Source organism: Aquarana catesbeiana, linkage group LG05, assembly GCF_042186555.1.
Source record: "Aquarana catesbeiana isolate 2022-GZ linkage group LG05, ASM4218655v1, whole genome shotgun sequence".
Taxonomy (NCBI): domain Eukaryota; kingdom Metazoa; phylum Chordata; class Amphibia; order Anura; family Ranidae; genus Aquarana; species Aquarana catesbeiana.
Window position 1 is genome coordinate 368,065,251 of NC_133328.1, and position 17,606 is coordinate 368,082,856.

At 40.4% G+C, this 17,606-nt stretch overlaps 1 protein-coding gene and 1 long non-coding RNA gene across 3 annotated transcripts in view; both read right to left on the reverse strand.

Moving 5' to 3' along the window:
* Window positions 1-17,606, reverse strand: part of WRNIP1 (WRN helicase interacting protein 1) — a 167,134-nt gene that overhangs the window by 104,660 nt on the left and 44,868 nt on the right. The gene's annotated exons all lie outside the window — the stretch shown is intronic.
* Window positions 3,871-11,736, reverse strand: LOC141144869 (uncharacterized). 2 transcript variants are annotated; one of them, XR_012244478.1, is made up of 4 exons: window positions 9,412-11,736; window positions 7,906-8,013; window positions 7,751-7,818; window positions 3,871-6,278 (listed from the first exon to the last, which is right to left on the reverse strand). It is a non-coding gene; the product is annotated as an uncharacterized lncRNA (long non-coding RNA). The 2 variants fall into 2 exon arrangements; XR_012244477.1 differs by lacking the exon at window positions 3,871-6,278 and having other exon boundaries at window positions 6,289-7,818.

Here is a 17,606-nt window from a genome sequence, read left to right on the forward strand (position 1 = left end):
TTGCAAAGTGCAAGATCTATTTGCCTTTAGTAAATCCAGCACTATGTAGCTGATTTACTAAAGGCAAATAAACTGTGCACTTTGCAAGTGCAGTTGCTCCTGAGCTTAGTAAATGAAGGGAAGCTATGTTGATTTCCATCATCCAATCAGGTGCAAGGAAAAAAAATAGTTTTTTTTTTTCCCTGCATGTGATTGGGTATTGTGTGTAAAGTGAAGCTTTGCCTCATTTACTAAGCTTTGGGGAAAACGAGTGCAACTGCACTTGCAAAGTGCACAGTCTATTTGCCTTTAGTAAATCCAGCCCTAAGGAGTTGATTTACTAAAGGCAAATAAACTGTGCACTTTGCAAGTGCAATTGCTCCAGAGCTTAGTAAATGAAGGGGAGCTCTGCTCATTTCCATCATCTAATCAGATGCAAAAAAAAAAAAAAACAATGCAGTTTTTTTTTATAAATGTATTTTCCTTATATATGATTGGGTATTCCATGTAAAGTAAAGCTTTACCTCGTTTACTAAGCTTTGGGGAAAATAAGTGCAACTGCACTCGCAAAGTGCACAGTCTATTTGCCTTTAGTAAATACACCTCTATGTGTTTTGGTACCTAATTTTCAAGACTGCAAAACAGCAGCACAGAGCTGAAACTTTAATACTATAATATTGTCCTGACACTCCCACGTATCTTCGGTGAGGAGACAAGCTTCAAATAGTGCATGTCACCTGCTGCCCATGATTTATTAGGACTTTTACTAAAAAGGTGTCAAAAATACAAAAGAAGTGACCGGAGAAGAGTCCGAATAAATAATGTTTTTCACAGGATGACTGTTCACACACGAAGGCACGGTTCACATATATGCGAATTGAATGCGTTTTGAACTGCATCCTATTCGCATGACATGTGAACCGACAGCCTTCTACACTTAGCCAGTTCACATATCTGTGGGCCGGCTGTGGTGTGTTTTTAAAATGTGCGTTTTTCAGTCCAGTTCAGTTGAAATTTCAAGTAAAAATTTGCCCCTGATTTAGTTAACCAAAGGGCATCAGACTCGCAGGTAAAACTGCAGCCAGACAAATGTAAGCCGAGCCTAAAGTGGCTTTCTAAATTAATGTTCACAACTAGCAATGCACATAATCATGTTGATTATGTAATGCACATACAAAAAAGAATGTTGCAAATGTACCATTATTACAAACATACAGTGTGGAAAAGAAACAGAGGTCCCATAAAATATAATGTGTATCCATATCAGATAGATACAACAAAAAGGTGTATGTTGAAACCACAATAATGCATGCATTATTACAGTTTATCTTTTCTCTGCCTATTGTAACGAGAACACCATGAAAAAGCTGTGATAGTGGTGGGGCATCATTGCAATAGACAGAGGAACCAATGCTGGGAATGTTTATGCAGTTGCACAGCAGCGTCTTGTGTGGGAAAACATATGAACCACTTAGAAGCATCATAAGTTATTCCTTTAAAATATGTTAGAAAAATAACACAAACAAACCTTTATGAATATAATAAAGTATATTTGCATAAAAAAATGTTTTTTAACCACTTGAAGACCCAGCCTTTTCTGACACTTTTTTCTACAAGTAAAAATCTGTATGTTTTGCTAGAAATGTACTTCCAAATTCCCAAACATTATATATCTTTTATTAGCAGAGGCCCTAGAGAGTAAAATGTTGGTGTTTTTTTTATGTCCAAATGCAATTTTTTGGGAAAAAATACACTTTAATGAAAAAAAAAAAACATATATAACCCAATTTTTTGGTAAAATATAAAAATGATGACGTTACAGCAATGGCAAGTAAATAGATACTTAACAAGTCATGCTTTAAAATTACGCACACACTCGTGGAATGGCGATACTTAAAGAGGAGGTCTGATTAAAAAACGTACCTGTTCAGGATGCCCGCGATGTCGGCCACCCGACGCTGATTCGTCCATCAGATCGGGTCCCGGCGCCGCCATTCGAAGTAAGGGAAACAGGCAGTGGAGCCTTGCGGCTTCACTGCCCATTTCCTACTGCACATGCGCGAGTCACGTGGCGCTTTGTGAATGGCCGGCTATGTTCTGGAACACACCCTACCAATGTGGCGCTGGTAGGCGTCAACGTGCGTGCGGTATGTATATGTGGCGCCTCCCCAGACATAGTTTTCCTTGCCACACATTCCAAGACTCTACTTCACAGAAGCACTTGCTTTTTTTTTGCTGATTCTTTCATATAACAAGTGGAGAGACTTATCTGCTCCCTCAGCTGTCAAAAGAAAACATCAGTCTGCCAAGTTTTTAAAATGAAACATTGCAACTAACTTCCTTCTTGGATCAAAGGGAAACTTCTGTGTGTAAAGAAAAAAATCCAGGCAGTTCTTCCAAGTTTTTAAACAATGTGTAAATGCAGGAAGTTTAACCACTTAAAGTCTAAATCTTTTTCTGACACTTGTTTCTTAAGGTAAAATCAATATTTTTTGCTAGAAAATTACTTGGAACCCCCAAACATTATATATATTTTAGCAGAGACCCTAGGGAATAAAATGCCAATTGCTGCAATATTTTATGTCACACTGTATTTGCCCAGGGGTCTTTCAAACGCAATTTTTGGGGAAAAAATACACTTCAATGAATTAAAAAAAAAAGAAACAGTAAAGTTAGCCCAATTTTTTTTGTTTTAATGTGAAAGATGATGTTACGCCGCGAGAATCGTGATCTATCTACTAAGCAGATTCTCATTTTTGCCAGAATCGTGTAGCTCTAGCTTAAGACGATATAGCAACATGACGTGCCAGTGTGGCGCCGGTAGGAGTTGACGTGCGGTGCATGCGTATATATGGCGCCTCCACGGACACAGTTTTCCTTGCCACACATTCCAAGACTCTCTACTTCACAGAAGCACTTTCTTTTTTTTTTTTATCACATGAAGGTAACTACACCATCACCCCTCAAATTTCTTGGTTAGCCAGTCACTTTTTTTCTCTCTCCAACTGGTCTTGGTGATGTGGGACTGTCCCTGATGTCTCTTTATACTACTATTCTTGCTTAAATGGGTTTTTGGTATATCATTACATCCACTGACTTCTCACTATCTTCACCATTCCAATTGGTCATCTTTTATCTTCACTGGATTTTCTCATGAACATTATGTAGTTCATTGAAACCCTATTCATTTATTATAGACTCTCTGACAGTCACCACGTGTCCATCACTTAAACTCACTGTGAAGAAAGCTATCTGTGTTCTGGGGGGCTCTGTGTGTGCGCCCTGCTGGCACGCAGCTCCACTTACCTCAGCTCCGGGACAGACTACCCTTCTGGCCCTGGCCCCACACTCACTATCCATTATATTTCATCATATGTAAGTATCCAGGACTGGCATATTTGCCTCTTCCTGTCATGTTTAGTGCCATATCAGATTAATTATATTTATTCTTTATAGATACTCCTGAGCATCCGCCCCTGATGAGTGTTCATACACGAAACGCGTCAGTCTTTTAGGATGCAGATACATGCCTGTATCAGAAATTACTCCAGTCCATAATTTACATTAATCATGTTTATACCATTCTTTATTATTTACTCTTATTGCAATTTGCTGCCTATATGACATGTATATATATGAATCTACAGAATTTATCAATCAACTTCTCTGCACTACTATGTGTTGCCAAGCTGATATATATTTATGTATCCTTGATGTCCACTATATATGCATATGCATATGTATACGTGTGTATATATATATATATATATATATATATATATATATATATATATATATATGATCAATACTTTTTACTTGTTTTGTATCATTGATATGCATTTTTTACATGCTTTCATGTTATTAAATATGTGCTTTTACCAATCCAGCTCCACAATGTCAATAGTTTCATTCAAAGTCCCAAATTCCTTCATTATTTGACATTTTTTACAGGTAAATGGTTTACAGATACAAAGAGGGCCTGGGCCTGAATAATTGCTATGGCTATATCGTTCATGATGATACCTCACGTGTGGCACAAACATCATTTACATATGCGTGTGCGTCCTAGGTATGTGTTTGCCTCTGCGCATGAGCACATAGGAAAGCGGAGGAGCTTTAAAAAATTTGTTATTATTTATTTTTTTTATGATTTTTTTATATTGTCCCTATAATTTTTTTTTTAACACTTTTATTGCCATCACGAGAAATGTAAACATCCCGTGTGATAGCAATAAAGCATGAACAAGTCCTCTTTATAGAAACATCTGGAGTCTATATCCCAGATCTCTCTTCTACCCTTGAAAGAATGAGGTAAAAAATGGCTCTGTTTACATCTGCCCTAACTGGACAAAATGCTTGGGCCTGGGGTCTCCAAACTATGGCCCTCCAGCTGTTGCGGAACTACATGTTCCATGAGGCATTGCAAAACTCTGACATTCACAGACATGACTGGGCTTGATGGGAACTGTAGTTCCTGAACAACTGGAGGGCCATAGATTGAAGACCCCTGTCCTTGACCATACCATCAGCCAGATCAGATGCCGGGCTTCCTGATTGCCCAGGAAAACCCTGGGAAAGTCACCGCAGGTGGAGAACACAACACATCAAGTAGCAAAAATCAGTTTTTAACACCCTGCCACCCCCTACTTCACACTGCCCCAGTGCCATCCCGCTGCACTCTGGGCAAAGCACAGCGAGTTTCGTGCAGGTTAGCTGTGCTTTCCCATAGACTTCTATGATGTCCAGTGTGCGCTTTCAGAAAGTTCACCAAAGATAGAGCGTGCAGGGAGTTTTGGTGCGCTTTCTGAAATTGCACCAAAACCACAGGCCTCATAAAGGTCTATGGGAAAGCACAGTTGACCTGCACGTAAACTCCATCATGTACCTGTAAGGGGTGTATAGGTCAGAGCACAGAGGACTACATGACAGCAGGGCGGTGTATTGTTGTCAGGTGCCAACTGTCCAAGGCACATGTCAGAAGGCTTATGGAAAATCAACCAAATCAAAATCACCAACCAAATCATAAATGTTTCAGAAGGCATGTGAATGTGCTGCTGGATCCTGTGATTGTAAGAGATGGTGTAAGACATCTGGGTGAGTATGTGTGTTTTTTTTTTTTTTTTTTTACAGTTTACATTTATATGCAGATAGTAGTTTTTTTTTTTTTTTTTTTAGAGAGGCAAAGCTTAACCAGAGTTAAGCCAGACACACAATCATTGAAATTTGGCCAGTTCAGCAGGAACCAGCTAAAATTTCGATCAATGTATGGGCAAGCTGGATGTACAGAAGTCAACCTACCAACCAACTTCTGTACAAACAGCCTATTGGAAAATTTCCATATGATCAGTACCGCTGGCTAAAGCCAGCAAGGCTGATCAGTATAGTCTGATGGCAAGAAAGTCTCCCCACTGCCAGAATCCAATACTTCAGTAGGAAGGATTCACCCATCCACATTGAGTTCGTGTGTATGGCCAGCTTTAGCATTATCTAGGATGGGCACATGTATAATAATGGTGGAGGTTTAAATAGATCACAACAGCCAATTAAACACAGAATATAGGAAAAAGAAAGAAAGAAAAAAAAAAGTATGGACTAGGGAAAAAATAAACAGACTCACCTCCATGCTGCAGCATCTGTCTGATGCTGCAGGTGTCCCCTGCTGACTCTAAGCCTAAGACCTCAATGATCTCATAACTTTTGATTGCTCAGTTCTCGATCCGCTCAGAGCAGACAGTGGTGACTTCACTGCTCTTACTGGAACACCAGGCTGGGGAGGAAACAGAAGCAACTGGCTCCAGCTTTCAGCAGCATGCTGGGTGGATCCCAACAATATGGTTGGAATCCTTCCAGAGCCAGCAGCAGCTCAGTGAAGTCAGCTGACAGCGGGCATTAGCCTGCTGTTGGATGATTCTAGTCACAGGAGCAAAAGTAAGTGCACGCCTATAACCTGGAAGAGAAGTATGGCCAAAAAAGCTTCGGCCATATGTCTCTTTGTGAGGCTAGTATGCAAATGAGTGTTAATAAATGACATTGGTCAGCTGGAAATGGCATTGTTGGCCTGTGACTGTCACGCATGGTAAAATATCCCCACCACTCATGGAAGAATCTCATTTCAAAACAATAATAACTAACAAAGATGGATTATAGAGAACTCATTTATTAGTAACAATACATAAAAAAGAATATCACGTGGCACATGTCTTCGGAACTTATTTTAAACATTATAACAAAATGTTGTTTGACTTAAATATAACACAATAAATAGAAGAAAGACAATGGCTCTTTTTATTGTTTCTTTCCTGTAAAAAAAAAAAAAAACTGTGAAAACAATGATTAAATATAAAGAAAACCAACAACTATATGACATGTTTCATCATTGTGGTAGCCTATAGAAAAGTGGATTCACAATAGGGTGTGGAGGCAAATTATTTGCTGCTCTAGACAACTATTTCTGTCTTAAAGCTGAACTCCATGCATTTCGCAATAGTCACAAAGGATAGAAATGCAAGTGCCTTTACAAACCCAGTTACTAACCTAGTAAAAGTAGCAGTGATATTATTATGCTGCACATTGTGCAGAAAACAGAGCAGTGGGTGGGCCCCATTAGGTCCACCCACTACAGGCTGCCTACAGAAAATGACAGGAGGGGTGTATACAAGACCAATCAGCCTGCCCGAGAGAGAGGGCAGCACTGACTAGTGTTGACTGCAGGAAACTTCTGCAAAAAGTTTTACAGTAGATTACTGCACAGATCTGGAAGAAATACACAAAGCATACTGAGATTCAAGAAAGAATATACATGCATCTTGTTTTTAGACAATATTTGCTTATCTTGAAGTTTTAGGCCCCTTTTAGTGGAAGTGGATCGATCCAAGCGGATCAGCCTGCTCAGCAGGGGATCTCTCCGATGATCCCTGCTGACTAGGTGGATGAAAGGTCCGCGTCCGCTCCACTATGCAGAGCGGACACAGCCCGCTCTCCTCTATGGGGCGGTCGGATGTCCGATTGTCATCTGATCTGATCTGCCAGATGGATTGTGGACATATCGTCATACGTATGTTTTTAGTGGACACATGTCTGCTGACATCCGCCAACCATAGATAACAATGGGTGGTCCGATGGGGTCCGCCTGAAAAATGGACAGGTGGACTCGACATGGACTGTAATATTGATTACACTTACCAATTAAACTGCACCTGTTACACACGCAACATGGTGTAAATAGGCCCCACCCCAAAATTGCTCCATCCCTCTATAAACGCATGTGGGGGTTCTTCTCCTCTCCAGCTGCTGTCACTTTTGAAATTTGTGTGGTTATGCAGAGCTCAGTCCACACAGCCGCATCATTCATTCACAAAGATCCTTGAATGAATGAACTACAAGTCCCATCTATCACTGTAACAAATGTTTTTAGCCTTCCTCTGGATCAACTGTGAGTGAAGGATTTTGTATATGGGATTGTATGATTTTTTTTTTTTTCTTTTGGTTGAACTAGATGGACTTGTGTCTTTTTTCAACCTGACTAACTATATAGTCAGGTTGAAAAAAGACACAAGTCCATCTAGTTCGAGAAACACAAATCCATTTAGTTACATATATAGTTATATATGTAACAAAATGGACTTGTGTTTCTCAATGTAAACATAAGTGCTGTGATCACAGCACTCATCGTCCATTGACACTTCCTCAAGCCCAGTAACTGAAAGCCTATACCCCAGTATGTCCTCAGAATGAATGTGCAGGTCTTTTGATAGGCACTAATATATCTAACCTCAGTTCTCGTCCAAGGATTTCACAGAGGTGTCTGCAACCACAGGCTACCATGGTATCCAGCATCTCCTGAAAAAAAGGGAGTAGAATAATTGTAGCATAAGTTAGGGTACAAAATTAACATCTGTCAAATAAAAATACATTTGTTTTACTTACCCACCAGCCATCCCTCAGGTGAGTCCTTGCTCGATCCAGTCAAACAGAGCTTACTGCTGCAGGATGTACTGCTGCTCACATAAAATACTGCTTGGAGTCAACCATCACCTGGAAATTTAAGGAGTACATTTTTCGAGGTGGTATAAAGATGGTATGTGTACAGTGGCCCCTAGGCAATTTGCTATCCTTCCAGGGCAGTAAAAACACACCCTTACCTCCTGACAATCTTATGTGGTTTGAGGAAAATGGATTTAAAAATCCATGTGTCTCCTGATGGTCCTCAACAGGTTTCAAAAACAGACATAGGCTAGAGCTACTCATTACAATGAAGTGAGCACTGGAAGACTGAAAATTACCAGTTCCCTGCTAGTTTAAACACTACAAACTGTTAGGTCATTGAAGTATCAGCACATAGTGGTGATGTGGATACTGGTGATAGAGGATACTCAGTGCCACGTCCTAACAGGTTATGTGTAAAGAAAGAAAAACTTGGGCTTGGGACTTTTTTGGCACAATAAATATTGTAGTAATAAAAATTTTATTACTACAATATTTATTGTGCCAAGAAAGTCCCAAGCCCAAGTTTTTCTTTCCTTACAAACACTACAAACTGTTTTACCATACCGGAGATGGCATGCCCCTCTCATTACCAGGGGCACAATATCCTTTTCAATTCGGTATAAACCTCAAGGACCCCCTAGTGATTCAGTCTTAATATGTACTCTACATCATTATGAGAAAGTGTCCTGCGCCTAACATTCCTGATGTTCTCTTGAGCTACAACAACTGCAAGTGTTGAGTTGAATGCAACAATTGCTGCAGCTAAAATTAAATTCCCCTCATCAAAAAAGGGCTAATTGAAGATGTCTATAATAAAAATGCACTGCTCCTTCCTACTCCGTCTACAAGGGAAATGGGCTTACGTCAGCCTCCCGGCTTTTATCACTAAAGCAACCCATGGATTATGCTATTTTATTTCCACCATAGGTGGTAGGGAAGAAAATTGCTTCTCGCCATTATAATGTGTTCTGCCAGTGGGGAGCCTTCCCTGCCAGCAGAATGCAATAATCATTGCTTTTGGCTATGGTCGCTAGCAGTGAATCTCATGAGATGAAAAAATTCTGACAGGCCATTTGTAATAAAAACGATTGATGAAACAACTTCAGTACAACCAGCCTGGCCATAAATATATCGAATCTCAGCTGGTCCCTGTTGAACCAGCCATGATTCAGTCCATCTATGCACATCTTTAGTCTTATCTAGAAGACTTGTCTCCACATTTATCACTTTTTACCATTAGACAGGTACATTCCTATTAGTTTCAGTGTACTTATCATAAGGAATTTGTGGTGAAGAGGAGGGATGAGGCATTTTATTTCCTACCTGATATAACATTTATTAAACACTTCCCTAAGGACTTATCAGTGTTGAAGAACCTCCTTTATCTCGGTTTCTAGCTATCACCTTTTTTTAGCTATCACCTTTATTACTGTCTAATTAATTTACCTTATGTGCCGGCATTTCTCCATTCCACCAACCCAGATCTGCGCAGGGAGCAATATATAATGACCCAACTGAGATCAGAATTCATAAAAACTGCTCAGTTTATTTTTCCGGGTACAGCATATCTAATAGTGTACAAGATATATCTGGGCCAGGCTAAACACCCCCCCATGTATATACATATTATTCATAACATATCTCGCCCAACAATGTACAGACAGTTCTTGAACAGGAAACAAGTTATCACATCGCTTTGTCCCAAAATCTAGCTTTCAGTTAGCACAAGACTAAAACAAGACTTCCTCTTTCTCTATAGATTTGTTTCTTACTTTAATGGTGAAAAGTATTATTACTGCTTATCACATACTTTTCAGTTCTTTAAAGATACACCAAAGAACCTGACAGAAATTTAAATGAACATCAATCTGACCCCACCAACCATTAGAAAAGCAAACAAACATTCCAAAACTGATTGCCAACCTTCTAAAAAGAAAAAAAAAAGCTGGCCCAATGACACAGAAGTGATTGAAGCCAGAGAATAACAACTAGGAACTATTCCTTTCAGAGGGGGGTCAGCAATGGGAACCCCAGTATTTTTCTCTTATGATTAGTTTTCTTTGCTTTATCATAGGAATTAAACAGCAGTGACAAACACCAGAGCAGCATACCCAAGTGTATTCAAAGGAAAATTTTGGTTTTTATTTTGCGGATAGAGTACGGAGCAGATAGAATCTGTCAGGTTTCTACTGTTTGTGTCCATTCTGGGGAGATTCACCTCTCCATTTGTCCTGATCAACACTGTCATCAAGACAGAAAGCGAGGGTAAATACAAACATTTTGAGTTCTGATGAGAGTAAAAGGTAGGGGGAAAATCCTCCAATGGACATCCTCTTTCTATAAAAGCTCTTTAGAATGTGAATTTAGGTAAATTTTGAGATATTTTTTCTTATTTACGGTTGTGTCTCTAGGACAGAAAGGGAACGGAAGGGAACAGAAGGGAACGGAAGGGAACCCCCCCCCCCCCCAATGAGACACGACCAGTAAAAATATACTTGACAGGGTTTTAATCCTTCCCTATCCTACTCAAAAATAGACAAAATAATGTTTTTACATACATTTTAAGGGAAATCTAAGAACAAGTAGACTTACATGGCATGCAATACCAAGCTGCTGCTAACAAAGCAAACAGAATATTGGCATGCATTAAAAAGGCGATTAACTCCAGGGATAAAGCGATAATTCTCCCGCTCTACAAGACTCTGGTCCGGCCGGAAGGATGTACTGGAAATGGAGCGAGTACAAAGAAGGGCAACAAAGCTAATAAAGGGTCTGGAGGATATTAGTTATGAAGAAAGGTTACAACCACTGAACTTATTCTGTCTGGAGAAGAGACGCTTGAGAGGAGATATGATTAAAATTCACAATACACATACTTCACATACTGGTGACCCCACAATAGGGATAAAACTTTTTTGCAGAAGGGAGTTTAAGAAGACACGTGGCCATTCACTAAAATTAGAAGAAAGGAGGTTTAACCTTAAACCTCGTAGAGGGTTCTTTGTTGTTTACTGTAAGTGCGGCAAGGATGTGGAATTCCCTTCCACAGGCAGCGGTCTCAGCGGGGAGCATCGATAGTTTCAAAGAACTATTAGATAAGCACCTGAACGATCGCAACATACAGGGATATACAATGTAATACTGAGATATAATCACACACATAGTTTGGACTTGATGGACTTGTGTCTTTTTCAACCTCACCTACTATGTAACATTGTTTAACTTGTCTTCTAAAAATGGCAATTTTCTAGCTGGTATGCTGATCCAATAAACCCGTATACAAATGAGAACCTCTGGATTTACATACTTTTTGATGTGCATGCTTGTTTCAGCTCACGAAGTAGTGAAAGCAGAGACAGTCAGGCAAATAGAATTTTGAGTACTTTGTCTCCTATATTTCTCTCAGTATATTTCCTTTAGGCTGGATTCACATCTTTGCATGCACTTTTTCATCAGGTTGCGAACTACCACCATTTAAAAACAATGGCTAACTTATGTACATACTTTGATGTGATTTAAAACACATCGGTGTGACTGTGCCCTGAAAAGCATATATTAGGCAAAAAAAATATGCAATACACCTCTGCAATACACAAATATCTTCCAATATTTTATCCCTTGGATCTTGAAACCACCAGCCACAGCTGCTTGTAAATGTAACAGTCTTTATCGAACTTGCAAAACAGGCAAACAAAACAGCCTCCTCCTCAAAAATAAAGCAAACAGTCCATACTACTGGTATAACATAACCAAATGCCTGGCTCACCACCAGTATCTCAGTCCCACATTTGGGTTTAGGGTTCCCACCTGCTTCTGTCACAAGCTAAGCCGCAGGAGCTCAGCAACCCAGAGTCTCAGGCTCCAGAGAGTCCACATTTGTTTACAGCTTTGAACCACTCTACACCACCTCATAGACATGTGCTGCTTTCCTTCTTGCTGTTTTTCAAGACTCCCTTGCATGTCGCTTAACCACTTCAGGACAAAAGTCCTTAGGGTTTGGAGGTTCTTTCCCACCCAAAGTCTCTCTGAACCTTTGAACTCGGGGTCCCAAATTAGAACTTACCAATCCTGAGAGAACTGGAAGTCAGTCCTTTCTCTCCAACTGGACTACCTCGCAAACCCCCTCACCCTGCATGAGAGAACCCTTGATTACTCAAAATGCATAAAGTTGCCCTTCTTAGACTACTTTCACACTGAGGCGCTTTACAGGCATTTTAGCAATAAAATTGGTACCTGCAAGCGCCTCTCCTGTCACTCCAGTGTGAAAGCCCGAGTGCTTTCACACTGGAGCAGTGCGCTTGCAGGACGTTAAAAAAAAAGTCCTGCAAGCAGCATCTTTGGGGAGCTTTAGGAGCAGTGTATACACCGCTCCTAAAGTGCCCATGCCCATTGAAATCAATAGGCAGCACCGCCGAAGCACTTAGAAAGCGTTCGGCAGCGGCGCTACACGAGCGCTATTAACCCCTTCATCTGCCGCTAGCAGGGGTTAAAAGCATGCCGCTAAGACGTGGGTAAAGCGCTGCTGAAAATAGCGGTGCTTTGCCGCAGACACCCCTACCGCCTCAGCCTAAAAGTAACCACAACCCAAAGAACGGTGAAACGTTTCTCCTGTTCAGGACCCATCTCTGGCGTCCTGTACACTATTTAAAGTACAGAAAAACAACTGCTGATCTGTCAGAATAGCACTCAGTTCCTAAGTCCTACTGTGGGCTAAAAGCACACAGGATTTTTGTGGACTAAGAGTTGTCAGCACTCCCAGTGTATTTTGCTAAACTACTCAACCACTGCCACTCCCAGATCTCTACAATAAAAAGGCGAATTATTCTGTAGTCCAAGACAAAGAACTAGGAGGACTCTTTGGGATAACATGGGAGGTGTGCAGAGAACACACGACACCTCTGAATTTTTGATGGGTTTTTTTGCACAAGCAAACATAACAAAATGCTGGTATAGTTAAAGAGATCATACGAGAACTTAATTGTTAGGTTTTAATTAATATCAATAAAAACCCCTTAAAAGCTTTCAAACTGAGCTCCATGTATGATATTAATTGTTTAGACCAATGTAAGTATGCATATCCTATCCCTGAGGAATTGCTGTGGAAGCTGACAATCACTATAGTAGTCAGCGCCAATGAATACAAGGCGTTCTCTGACTGGATGATTAGAGGAGAGACAGTGATGTCATGACCTCCACCACAGCCAATCAGAGAATGCCTCCGGCACAGATCCCGAAAGATCCTGGTGATCACAACAATGATTGGCAGATTCCACAGTGGTCCTTCAGGTATGGGATATGCATACCCATTGGTATATGCTGGACCAACATAACTATGCAATTAAGATCGTACCTGGCGTTCAAATTTCAAATGTTTATATCATTTTAAAAGTTTATTTCAATCTTTAAAATCTGCAGCATTTATTACAATAATACCTTGTAATCCTGCAAAAAAAAAAAGAAAAAGAAATCCAGATAGTAAAAGCACATGATAAAGTGTGCAATTGTTGTTGAAAAGAAAAGCAGGGGCATTTCATTTTGCAGCCCAGCAATCTAATAAGCTTACATAAGCAACAATTCATAATTCTACTGTTCCTTTAATTACCTGTAACATAAAAAAACTATAAGTAAACACACAGATGTGGACAAGCATGGAAAGTTTAGTTGTTTATATATATAACGCCCCAAAATAAGGTTTGTAGACAATGTTTTCATGCTCTATTTAAATGTGTTACTACTGTACATGCTTGGGATTTGCTGAGCCACTGATGGAAAAAGATCTTGGCAACAGCATTTGTCAGTATCCAAAATAACACAGCATATATCAATCTCTGAGATGTTCTATGAACTTTGCACTTAGTTCTGCTGCTCCAGAATTGTTTACCTACAGAATGGTTTCTATCAAACATACAACACTATGGGGTTGATTTACTAAAACTGGAGTACTTAGAACATGGTGCAGCTGTGCATGGTAGCCAATCAGCTTTCAACTTCAGCTTGTTCAATTAAGCTTTGGCAATAAAACCTGGAAGCTGATTGGTTTCTATGCAGAGCTGCACCAGATTTTGCACTCTCCAGGTTTAGTAAATCAACCCTATGTATATTTATAACAACTCATACCCTAAATGTGCATAAACACATTCCCAGGGTAAAGTGTTGTCTATGTTTTTTTTCCCCGTTACATACTGAATGTCCATCCTGGACAATATTGCAAGACAAGATTTCAATTCTTTGATTTGGTGCAATATAGTGTACCCTGTCACCAGATCTAATAGTATCATTGTATCCGTTAATGTAATATATAGTGCTTTATATGAAGGAAAAAAAAATTGCATAATGTATGGCATGCCTTAGGCCCCTTTCACACGGGCGTCTGTTCTGCCGCTGTTAAAAGCATGTTTTGTTATTTTGAAATTCAGAGAATCCTGGCACAGCATTCACTTGCAGTTGTACATTGCGATTAGCTGCGTTTACGTGCATCTACATGCGGCTGCATTTAGCTGCATTGGAATATACTTGCCATTTCTTATGTGCTTCCTGTTGTTTTTCTTTCTTTCTTGCCGCTGCTATCTGCAGGAGAAATAGTACACTGCGATTACCTGCAGTTATGTGCAGATAGCTGCAGATAGCTGTGCTAAATCGTTCCTGGACACAGTCAACTTTATTTTTTCTATCTGCACAAAACTGCATGTAATTAAACCGTCACTAAACACAGTGTGTGAATGGGGCCAAAAGAAAGCATTGTGTGCGTTTAGCTGCGGTAGATAACTTCATCTGTCCGCAGCTAAAAGCATAATTCTATCCGCCCGTGTGAAAGGGGTCTTATTCTTTTTGTCCCTATGCCTGACCTAAACCTTCCCCACTCTTACCCTCTAAGGATCCGTACTTACTTAGATTTCTCACCAGCATACTTCTGGGATTGTTTACATTTCCTCTTCCTCCCCTGTGTATCTCCAGACTGGGTTAACAGCCCCCGAGAAGTCTATAAGAGGGTAATGAATAGGTGCGGCCAGCAGAGGGAGTACTGCAGAGAGGGATGTAAACAATCCCACGGGCAACATATCTCGGTAAGTACAGATCTATGGAGGGGGAGGGTGGGGTGATTTAGGTCAGGGCACAATGGCAAAAAGAATAAGTGTACTTTGTCTGAAAGTGCACTTTAAAAAAAAAAAAAAAGAAAAGAAATCAGAATCATACTTACCTAGGTGGATGCAGCATTGGTCCGATGCTGTATCTGTCCCCCGCCGGCTCTAACATTGAGAGCCGAATGATCAAACACTGCCGAAAGCTCAATTCTCAGGGCTCCCTGAGTAGAGAGCTGGTGACTCTCATTTACCAGCTCTCTGCTCCCCCTCTCGCTCACTGGAGCGCTGGTTTGGAGTTGCTGGCTCAGGCTCTTAGCTGGGGCTCTGTGACTTCAGTCTGCTGAAAACGGATCACAGGAGTGCAGAACGAGTGCTTTGGTGTTTTCCTGACAATCATCAGAAATGAAGAAATGCCTTGGATAAGTTACGAACCGTCTTGAACATTATATAACAAGTCCAGTATATTGTGACCAACTACTACAAGCTATACCGTGACCTGAATAAATGAAAACTTTCACAGACATTGTGTGAGATAACACTAGAGAGTGCACAGGGCACAGAACAACACTACATTCAGGTAGGCTCAGCAGTTTTTTGTTTTTGTTTTTTGCATTTACTGAACAGATATAACAAAATTATTCTAATGGTATTCGCAACAAACCTAAATGGAGCAATTAAGTTGATTAGTGTTTACATTAAATTATAATATTTAGCATTATGCCATTTTCATCATTTTAGCAAGGAGCTCCTTAAACACACAGCCATGTTAAATTGTGATGTTCTAAAAGCCTCTGTATAGCCAGTGAGCACATTTCCAGTAATTCTTTAAAATATGCTAATTTAAAAGTAATAACCCAAATAAAAAAAAGGGAGCAGAGAAGAGATATGCCCAAGGTCATGGAGGGCTGAGTTTGCTAACCAATTTCTATTAAAAACAAGCACTGTTCCTTGTTTGTCACATTATGTTCTTTGTGGTTTAAAATTATGAACTCCATCAGCCCAGAATGATTGATATACTGAGTACTGGCACAAGTGAGTGTGAAGGGGAAGAAATTTAAAGAGCCGAGGGAATCCCTTCTTGACATACAGTAAGGTGATACCTCTACATTCTGTGCTGCCTCCATAATATATGCATAGGCTTCCCTTAGTGATGTTCCAGTTTATAAGGACAGTGGGAAATGACACACATTTCTTTGTTACAGACGAGAACTGGGAAGTTGTTTGCAAGAAAAGAACAATGTCGGTCTATGGCAAATGAATTACTGCATTAAAGCTAAATATAATATCTGCATGATAAAATGTTGTTATATTATTGGGATGTCAAAAAGCATCAAATTACAATAATTGTATTTAAAAGATTTTCTTAGTTTACAATCTGGAGTTATACACCGGTAGTTAATAACCAATCTACTGTATATTTTTCTTTCTTCCCAGGTCACATTTTACAACAGTGTACTCCTTTTTTTGTGCAGCACCAATTTCATTGTTCTAAACAGGAACTGACATGACAGCTCCACGTAAAATAAAAATAAGCCAATCATGCACAGCTTAGTGATGTGTACATGAAGCAAAACATGAGCATTTGCTGCAGTAATAAACAGAGAAACACACGCCATGACCAATAACATCATTCCAATAGCTATCTCTCTAGAATCCCCAATTAGCACTGTCCTACTTTAACCCCTTTGCGCTGGCTCCTCCTGGCCCTTTAAGAGGTTTCAGATGGTGGGAGGTAGGGCAAGGCTTATGATCATGTGACTGCCGTGATTAGTGATCACATGATCATAAAGTTTTCCATTAGCTGCCGGTAACTGGAAGTGTGCAGGGTTTGCGCTCCTGGCACAGCTGTGTCTGGAAATTGGTAAGCAAATATGCGGCCGCTCGACGCCAAGACCCACCCGCCGAGAGGCCACATATTTGCATGCCGTCGGCGCCTAGGGGTTAAATACCATACTGTAAATTTTTATACTTTATTATGTTAATGATTATGAAAGCGTTTGTAAACCCTCTGGGACCACTAGATTAAGGCTTACCTGTAGGTGCAACAAATATCTCCTAAACCTACACGGTTTAGGAGATATTTGCAAAAAACTGGCACTGATGTCTACGGCGCATGAGCCATAGACAGCGGCGCGCAGGTGCACTGAGCATGCCGCTGCTAACGGTGATCATGCCATTAGTGGCGGCTCCCTCGCGCATGCGCGGGAGTGACATCATCGCGGCTCCGGCCAGTCACAGCGCCGGAGCCGCGATACCCCGAAGTCACTCCGGGATAGATGGCGGCGGTGAAGGTGAAGAATAAGGGTAAGTTATTCATAATGAGCTAGTATGCTATGCATACTAGTTCATTATGCCTTTGCCTTACAGGGTGTGTGTTGTTTTTTTTTCCTGCCTTTACTTCCTCTTTAATACTGGTGAAATGTTGTTAAAAATGCCTACACGTCCAAAACAAACTCCCTACAATTGAGGTGTCATTAACCACTTGACCCCTGAAAGATTTACGACCAGGCCTTATTTTGTAATATGGCACTGCGTTACTTTGACAACTGCGCAGTTGTG